This window comes from Rattus rattus, chromosome 12 (assembly GCF_011064425.1).
Source record: "Rattus rattus isolate New Zealand chromosome 12, Rrattus_CSIRO_v1, whole genome shotgun sequence".
Taxonomy (NCBI): Eukaryota; Metazoa; Chordata; class Mammalia; order Rodentia; family Muridae; genus Rattus; species Rattus rattus.
In genome coordinates, this window is record NC_046165.1 from 85,097,579 (window position 1) to 85,107,687 (window position 10,109).

General features: G+C 41.2%; 1 non-coding gene across 1 annotated transcript; it reads right to left on the minus strand.

Moving 5' to 3' along the window:
- Nucleotides 1-8,144: 8,144 nt before the first annotated feature.
- Nucleotides 8,145-8,276, minus strand: LOC116914118. Its single transcript, XR_004389682.1, has one exon. It is a non-coding gene; the product is annotated as a small nucleolar RNA SNORA17 (small nucleolar RNA).
- Nucleotides 8,277-10,109: the final 1,833 nt, after the last annotated feature.

Below are 10,109 nucleotides of genomic sequence, written 5' to 3' on the forward strand. Positions count from 1 at the left end.
CATCAAATTATCTCTAGTGTTACTTTGTTCTGCTATTTCTGACAGTGGCTAAACTGTCCTATAGGCCTGTGTGTCAGGAGTGCTGTAGACCTGTTTTCCTCTCTTTCAGTCAGTTATGGGGACAGAGTGTTCTGCTTTCGGGCGTGTAGTTTTTCCTTTCTACATGTCTTCAGCTGTTCCTGTGGACCTGTGCCTTGAGTTCACCAGGCAAGTCACTTGCAGCAGATAAGTTAGTCTTACCTGTGGCCCCGAGGCCTCGAGTTCGCCTCTGGGTTCTGCCCACGGGCTCTCCAAGGGTGGCAGCGACCGGGAAGATCTGCGCCGCCTCTTCCGGGAGCCTCCGTGCACCAGGGTTCCAGATGGCCTCGTATTTTCCTCCGGTCTGTTTCCTTCAGGATCGGTGTCTCAGGCAGGGCTCCTGCTGCTCCTGGGCCCTCCCCCCCACAGGAGCCCAGAGGCCTTGTACAGTTTCCTCTTGGGTCAGGGATGTGGGCAGGGGTGGGCAGTGTTGGTGGTCTCTTCCGCCTGCAGCCTCCAGGAGTGCCCACCCGACCAGGCAGTAAGGTATCTATTGTTATTTTCTGTAAGTGTGAGAATTTAGAAAAAGAGAAGAGACAGGAAGTAAAAGGGGTTTTGACAAGGGAATGGGGAAAACTGGGTAAGGAGGACCAATGAAGTATATGTAAGAATGGAAATGCTTCTTCAAAAGAAACTAACATAGCTTTAACGTAAGACCAACTAGAAATCATAAAATAATCAAACATTAGTATTCGACTCAGCTAAACAACATGGAGCCAAAATTATATACATCGCTATTGCAGGAGGGGGAAGAAAGGGGACTAGGAGGATGTCTGCAATTCAGATAAGCTGGTCTGTCAACTCACGTAGCTTGTGTTTGTCAACTGCTGAAGCAAACAGATGAAACTGTGTGAAGGAACACCTGAGCTCTTCCATACACTCCTACAGAAATGACATAGTTCTTCCACGCATCCCATAGGAAGCCTCCTGAGTTTGAAAGCTAAATTGCTAGTAAGACTTTAGTTTTGGGATAGTTTTAGCTTTTAGTAGATGTTTTAGCTACTTGTCTGATACTATGATAAAATATTATGGTCAAAAGCCACAACATTAAGCAAAAGTTTGTTTTACTTTTTGGTTCCAGAGAGGACACAGTCCATCATGGCAGGGCAGGCAGGGAAAGAGGAACCTGGGGCTGGCCAATTGTTTCCTCTACACAGGAAGCAGTAAGAAAACAGGAAGTGATATCAAGCTACAACGCTCAAATCCTCCCAACCCTGTTAACATACCTCCTCCAGCAAGGCTCCTCACCTGAAGGTCCATAATGTCCTTAAACAATGCCACCAAGTAGACACTAAATATTCAGATGCATACACATACGGGAGAAATGGTGCGCTAGAGGGCTATTCTATTCAAGGAGAATAGGTGAAATTTTTCTTCCAATTTAAATGACAAAATGGAAGACCTCGAAGCCTTGTGTTGGTTTTGGTTTTGTTCTTGGTTCCCTGTTTGACTTTACTGTTTTCTTCCCAGTGGATGAGATCTCTCCAGCATTCCCAGTTTATATTCCTTAGCAAAATAAAGGCACTTTCACTGCAATTTTTATATGCTTACATTTTAGAATGGGAAACACACATGAAGATAAAAGCCAGAGAGGGCAGTTCTCTGTTGTAATGTACCTTTCCCTAGCAAGAGTTCCAACACTTACAGGGAAAGACAGATGAATAAAAACATGAGGCCCATATCAACACACAGTCTGAAGACAAAAGGTTAGGGCAGTAAAAATTTAACTTCAGTAAACAATGCTGAGGAATATTTGATGAGTTACTTATACCCCAATGCAACCCCATCCCCTGTCTAGAAATGGGATGGTTTTATTTTCTTTGTGGTAAATAGATGTTTAAGAACACTAAAGATACTCTGGGACAAGGTCAATTCAGCTGTTCCAACCTTTTTACATCTTCATTAGCTAATTGTGGGCCCAAATCCTCCTGCTTCCTGAGTGCCTGCCTCCTTCCACCTCCACTTCAAGGAAATCTGAGACATGTAAACAAAGCACTATAAAAGTCTAAAGGGACTAGTGCTGTGTGCACATCAGCTTCTGCCCACCCAGAGACAGGGCTTAATGCAAGATGAAACTAATCCTTCCCCAACATGGCTTCTTGAAGGATTGTTTTCTGTGCTTTACTTTTTCTTTACTGCCTAAATTTCATCATATCAACCTAGTCCTAACAGTCTTAACTTTGTTAACTTCTTGGGTTTGTTTTGTTTTTTTACTGTGAAGTCACATCTGATAAAAGTGATTTAATCAGAAAAATAATGATTTTAGGTAATTATGAATATTATCAGAGTTTTCATTTTCACATTATTTGTGTTCTTGAGCACAAAGAGCCTGATTGTGATTATGCTGCATTTCTGAACTTGTATATGTCCATGGTGTAGACATCATTTGCTTATTTTTAATGATCTAGTAACTTAAAAAATATCATGTTATCATCATGGACATGGTATCCTTTAAAAGAAACTATAATAATCAATATAGAGTATTGTGACAGGAATCACAGGTCTATATATTTACAGGAAAAAATACAGAAAATGGAAAGGGAGAACACACTTGGCATCTAAGAAACATTACAGTGATGGGAAATAGCATAGGAACCTCCTAAGGAACCCTGTCCTCTTTCTTAAGAAAATGCAAACATCCCCACTATCTTACCAAATGAGAGCTTATACCCATACTACCACCACCACCAACAACAACACTACCACCACCAACGCTACCATCATCACCACCCCAAAGCTACAGAAGAGGAAATGAGAAGATTGTTAAAGCCAAAAGACTATGGAGAGCTATGAAATACCACCTTGGGGTATTATAGTTTGCTTTCTGTTGCAGAGAGAAACACCACAATTGAAAGCAATGTTTCAGGAGCAAAAGGTTTATTTTGTTTTGCACTTTGAGGTAACAGTTCATCACTGAAGAAAATCGTGGTGAGAACTCACCGTAAGAACAGAAGCAGAAAACATGGAGGAATACTGCTTCCTGGCTTGCCCTGCAGCTCATGCTCAGCTAGCTTTCTTGTATAGCTTAAAACACCTGCCTATACATAGTGCCACATTGGAGTGGGCCTTCTAGATCAATTAGCAATCAGGAAAATGCCTTCTAGATAGACCTATAAGCCAATCTGACCAAGGCCATTTATCACTTGTGATCCCTTCTTTCCAAGTTGGTCAGGCTGACAATAAAATTAATCAAGATAGCGATGTAGCATATCCATGGCACTCAATAATTTATAACAGGTATAGTTATTTGCATAGAACCTACAAAATATTGCACTAGTAAATATTCAACCATAGATGAAAAAGTAATTTGTAAGACAGTGAATGGCTGCTGGAGGAATAGAAACCATTGCCTTCAGCCATGTAGCTATTGGTCAATTACTCATGGTCCAGGAGCTACCTCCATTCTCATGGTTGTGTGGGTGAACTTTACATCCCAGTAGGTCAGAAAGTAAAATCAAAAACAAAATAAATGACACAAAAGTTGGAGACTTATTAGAAGGAAGTGGAGTAGGGAATGGAAGTAGTGACCAGAATGTCTTATATACAATTATGAAAATGTCAAAGAACAAATTAGTAAGAAAAATACACGTGGGCCATAGATCAAAATGCTTTCTCTGGGCACTTGAGAGCTTTAGGAAGAGACACTCCTCATAGGAAGCAACAGCTACCATCTAAATCATGGGTCAGACAGGAAGTTAGAACAACTGGGGTTTTAGAAACCATTCCAAACCCCTTAATCATTTTGATGCTGAGGATACAAAGTTCAGCATTTCTACAGGGAAAGAGGCATACCCCAGGCATCCACATCAGCCACTAGTCTCTGAAACACCCATTCTAATGGTGTGATGCATCATTAGTGTTTTCTTCTTGCACTGCATGTACACTGCTCTCAACATTTTAACCATCCAAATTTGTCAGAATAGCTCACTAAGCTATTAACAATAGATTCTTAAGCCTTAAGTTCCAAAGTTCTTCTCCATCCTCCCCAAATCCCCCAAACATTCTATTCTGTCATTGCAATACCCTACTCCTGGTACTAATTTGTCTTATTCCTATGACGAAACACCAAAAACAAAAGCAAGTTAGGGAGGAAAGAGTTCAGTTGCTTTCTACTTCCACATTATAGTCCATCGCTGAAGGAAGTCAGGACAGGGAACCAAGCATAGCAGGAACCTTAAGGTAAGAGTTGATGCTGAGGTCATGGAAGAGTATTATTTATTGGGTTGTTCATCATGGTTTGCTTAGCCAGCTTTTTTTTTTTTTTTTTTTTTTTTTTTAATAGAACCAAGAACCCTTAACCCCAGGGAAGGCACCACCCAAAATGAGCTGGGCCCTCCCCATCAATCACTAATTAAGAAAATGCCCTAAATCCAGATCTAATGGATGCATTTTCTCAGTTGAGATTCCTTCCTTTCAGATGACTTTAGTTTGTGTCAATTTGACACAATAAAATTACCCAGGGCAAACCCTGATGTTGAGTTGCTCACAGACAAGCTGGATTTTCCTCCCCAGTTACAAGTCAAAACAATTCTCCAAAACTTATCTAGGTACTCTCTTATCCAGTCTTTCTTCTGAGAATATTCTAGGTTGTAACAAATTGACATTTAAAAATAATCCTGACAGGTGGTCAGATGGAAGCCAATACAGACATGTATGACAATGCAACCAGACGTGTTCATTTTAAAGGCTTCTAATTTTACTTATAAAGCACAGAATTCACAGGTCAGGAGCCAGTGGAGTACATAGGTAGCCAACTTCCCCTATTGATGTTTGTCTGCAAGAGGAATGCTAAGGGCTGCAGATTAGAGTATAAATTTTCTTGTTTACAGAGTTCCTGGAGCAGCTATATCTCTGATCTTGTATTCTAGTGAAGCAAGTCCCCCAAAGATTCCTTTCTCTGAAGTGAAGCCAACAGCTTCTATCCCATTCTCCTTACCAAGACCTTGCTCACTTTGTTCAGTTCTGGGCTATATTAAACTCTCCCAAAAAGGAGGGTATTGATCTGCAAAAGGAAAATATCCTATGCAACTGGACTTTATTGGATGATGAGGGGCAATGCAGAGTACAGGGGTACATGCTTTTATTACCAGCACTTGAGGCAGAGATGGGGGAATTACAAGTTCAAGTACAGCCTGGGCTATATATCAAGACAGCAAAACCTCCATCTCAAACTAAAAACTTCAGTGACAAAGCAAATTTATGAAGGCCATTTATGTCAAAGAGAGTGGCTCTTCCCACTTTCCCCTACTGATAATTTTGCTTTGACACATGCAAGACCTATGTGGTTTTTTCCTCCATGTTGTATTTTCTTCAGCAGATGCTTATGCTAAAGAAAGTAAAATATTAATATTCTTGCACCAGTATTGGTGAAAGCTCAGGGACACTATATTGTTTCCAGTACTTTCTGTAGCATTTGAAATATTCAATGTACTCAGCATGTTATTCTCCTGCCAGGCAAGTCTGTTGTATCTCTTCTCCCATGACTGCACAGATAAACCTTAATGTCCCTGAAGTTGAAGTCGCAGTTTCATACACTTTTCCCCAACCCTAAGTTGCTTGTATTTGTGAATAAATCCTAGTGGTATGTTTACTATAGGAGAAAAGTGGTAAATGTATTACTCGGCTGTCATCTGTTTTAGATCCCTTATATGGAAGTCTCTTTGAATGAGTAAGTTCAAGGTCTGGTTTGAAGAAGTGAGGTTCCTTACTCCTGTTAACTTTCTGGGAGAGTGATGCAGTGCTATGTAAGGAGATGGATCTTGACAGCATTGCTTATGCAGAGGATAATTGAGCTATATAATTTTATGGTTTAATAAATGCTCAGTGAATTGAATTTTTTAGTTGAAAGGATCATGGGACCTGTGCTCCCAGCCATGATGATTTAGTTTGCAATGGTAGATCACACTCACAGAGAGTAATAATATACATTTAAACATGGAAAGGGAAAGCCAGGAGGCACTGGGAAGCAAATAGGATCATTGGAACTCAAGGAACAAAAATGCTGAAGAACCAAGCAGGGAGGGGGTTCAGATATAAGCCTCCCTTGAATGAACGCCTTCTGCCTTGGTACATGCTGGTTTTAGGCCCAGGCTGGGCAGTGGTAGTCAGAAGCATGGCTAGGAGCATAGGAGATATTTAACAAGCAGTGTAGTGGGGTCAGAATCTCTAATCCTAAGGACATGGTGAGGGTCAGGAGCAGTTTCTATAGAGATAATACCCAAATGTCTTCAGATATTTATGAAAGACATTGTGCTATAAATTTTCAATTGTTTAAAATTGAAAGAATCATATACCTAACAAGATTGTAAAGTCTAACCTGAAGGAAAAAGGAAATTCTTACAAAACAACCATGGACCATTTGTTTAGGCAGGATTCTAGTTGAATTTCCAACAGCACCTGAAAGACAATGGCCTTTAAAATATTACTGCAAAGTCATCACTGGAAAATCACTGATGATATTGTTTCACATGCTTAAAATTTTTCCTTTTGAGATGCAAAAGAAATATTTACATTTTCAGATACCAAAAAAACTTAAATAATATGTTGATTCTAAGATGGAGGCTTGAACATACAAGACAGAAGAAGAGTGAGGGAAAGTTATTGTATAACACCGACTTTAAGTTTTTGTTTGTTTTGCCTTGCTTTTTTCATTTATCCACTTTTTTATTTTTAACTTGTATTTGTTCTTTGTGAATTTCATATCATGTACCCCAATACCACTCATTTCTCCTTCCCCTCATACCCACCATCCACCACCTCAACCTGCCCCACAACAGAAAAATCCTCATTGTGGAATCTATAGTATGTCAGTGTCCCACCCTTTTGTCCACACTTATTTACTTCTAAATGTTCATTGAAACGAAGTATTTGCTCATTGCAATTGAGACCTCCAGCTTCTGCTACTTCATTAATACTGGAACATCACTGAGACTCCTTTAGTATATCCGGTTGTTGCCCTATGTTGTATAGATCCTGTAGTTTCGGATCTGCGGAATGGGCCCCTTCATGCACTTCAGCAGTTCATCAGTGGGCCACCTCAAAGCCCTGAATCTGAGCCTGAGAGGTGTCTGAACTGGTTAGCCCACTGGTCTTATCTCTTTGAGGCCTGCTCACTGGAAACCCCTGCATCAAGAGCCATATCTACCCTGCTTCCCAAGCACAGTATAAGGAACACTTTCCTGAGTGTTGCAGTATCTAAGGGATCGGGACATTTCTCTCACTCTCATTACCCAGGAGCCAGCTATCCCTCCTGCTATAGGTGGCAAGTCATAAGGGGAGATGGGGGGCACCTCTCCCTAGTCCATGCCGCCACACAACAGACAAGAGACGGAGCTGGCCCTCCTGTGCTCACGCCATTAGGACAAGCTCGCCTGCAATGTGCACATCCAGAGACAGCTCTTCTGTGATCCCAGGTGCGCTTCATAGCCTCATCTCCCATGTGCAGTGGATGAGGAACAGGATCTCTCCTGATCTCATGACCCCAGAGCCAGGTCTAGGTATGAGGCCAACTCTTCTGCCTTTGTGCTCCGGGCCAGCTATCTAGTTATGCTCAGGTGAGGGCTGGGACCAGTTCTGCTCAGCCATTAGACATCAACATGTCCCTGGGCAGCAGCACTGGCCTTTGGTGATAACAGAGTCCTGATGCTGTTAGGACCTCACACGCAAACATCACCCTGAGTGGCAGCACATGCCAGGAACCCACCATGGTCCCAGCTGGCTGTTTCTCACTGCCCTCAAGTCTCTGGTTCTGCCTCTCTTCATTCTGCCCATGACCTTCTGTTTCTCTTTTTTGCCATTTCTCCATCACTTACCCACTTCTCTTAATGGCACCCTCAATCTCTGAATGTCTGAGGTCATCTCAGAAGTGGTCTTAGGATGGCTATGGCCTGCTAGTGCATTTTGGCACCCATCGGGATCATCTTAAATATGGTCTGTGGTGCTCACAGAGCAGGCCCCACAGGCCTTACAGGTGCCAGACTGCTGGTCACCTCAGGTTAGTTCCCTGTCTAGTCCTCGCAGCACTGGCTCTGGTCTGGTGGTCATCTGACGCTCACTTTCTTCCAGGGAATGTTAAGCTACTAAACACTCAGATGTTCGTGGGTTGGAACACTGATGGTGGACACAGTTTCTCTCCTTTCTGTCACCTACTGATGTACATGTGACACAGCAGCCACATCTGCGATGCCTCTAGGGGCAGTTGCTTTGTTTTGTTCTTAAAGTCGTGTTTTGTTTCATGCCAAGAATAAATTGAAACTCTTAAATCTACTTAACCGTTTTATATAACAGGTCTTCAAAAAGAAGTCAATAATAAGTAGGAGTCAGGTCAGTAGCTCCCTGTTCTTCATAAATGAAGGTGAAGTTGTTCTATAGGAGGAGTCACCTACTCAAGGCTTCAGATTACACTTCTTGTAGATTTGCCAGCTACCATTGATAACCACAGGTGCATCTACCCAGACAGCTTGATGACAGTATGTTCTACAGATATTCAAGAATATTTATGTTTGTGCAAACCATGCAAAATAAATGAATCCAACTCAATGCAAAAAAATTAAAAAGAAAAAATAATGCTAGATTACACAAACACAGGCTCATGGTCAAAAGATGATCTGAATTCGGACTTCTCTAGATGAGTCCATAGTTAAGTACAATCTCAGCTGATACGTGGTAGGATATATTTTTTTAACTTCTTACAAATCTCATTCAAAGCTTACATATAAAAGTACAAATGTCAAAATGGCTAAAATGATCCTAGAGGGCAAACAAAGCCGGAGGAGTCAACCACACAAGTTTTCAAGCCATAGTGAAACCTCTGAGAAGCTTCCTTCTCAAGGGGGTAAAATCCCAAATACAGCAGTGGAGACCACAGTGGTAAATTGCATTTACAGTTATAAACAACAAACCATGCATCATAACTTTAACCACCATGCAAAAAGTGCTACTAGACAGATGGAAGACCCATGTGATGAGGGTGAAGGAAGAGTGATCTAGATCGTGTGACAAGACAAAGGAGGGAGTGAAGCCATCTAATGAGTCTGAAAATCCATAACTCAACAGAAACCATTATGAATTAAATATTAAAGCACAGAACTTCCTTTCATTAAAGACATCATTAAGAACATGAGAATCCAACCCTTTAACTAAGGAGAATGTATTTAAAGTCAAATATCCAAGAGAGGATTTATGTAGAGAAGGGATATCTTTGAAATAAAAAAGAGAAAGTCTGACAAGTGATTAGAGAGATTTGCAAAAGGCTTTGTAGCTCCCCTCCCCGGAAGATTCACAGCCCATAAGCATAAAAAGATGCCCAATCTCATGAACAGTCATGAGAAGACAACCTCCCTACTGCCTAAGCTGACTCACGGTGCAATATTTGTGCATGTGCACATATCAGTACACACACAAAACTTAAATATATGTTCACTAATAAATGTGAACTTCTCATATAGGAACTCAATGAGAACGGAGTTAGAGAACCACTGAATTTACAGGAGAAACTCACAGAAATATGGATGAGGGGTTACTTCCTGGAACATGGGTGATTCAAAAGCAGCTGCATCACCAAAATGCCTTCCCTAGGAGCTTTTGTTTGGGGTCTGGGAGTGGGGGAACTCGTAACAGCTGGATCCCAAGCTCTCAGTCTGGCTTTCAGGAAACTTGGCTGGTTGGAGATTCTCTTCTTCTTAGTAATAGTTACTGCTTATGTAACCTTGGGGAGGAGGCTTGTGAAGCTTGTAAGTTTCAGAAGCCTCCTGAGACCTATGAGTTTCATGTATTTCTCCTGTCTTAAGGAGAAGATTTGTCTCTAGGAAGGGATGTTCCAGTTTGAAGGACTTAGCTGTAAAACACATGTACCAGAATGTACTAGTAGTGCTATTTGCTATGACTACAAGGAATAATAATTTTTAGAAAAATCCAAAACAACTCAGGTGACTAGCAAGAATAGGCTTATTAACTTAATTTTGTTTTTTAATTGCATTTTAATTTACATTTTAATGTTATTCCATTACCTGTTTTCCCCTCCAGAAACTCCT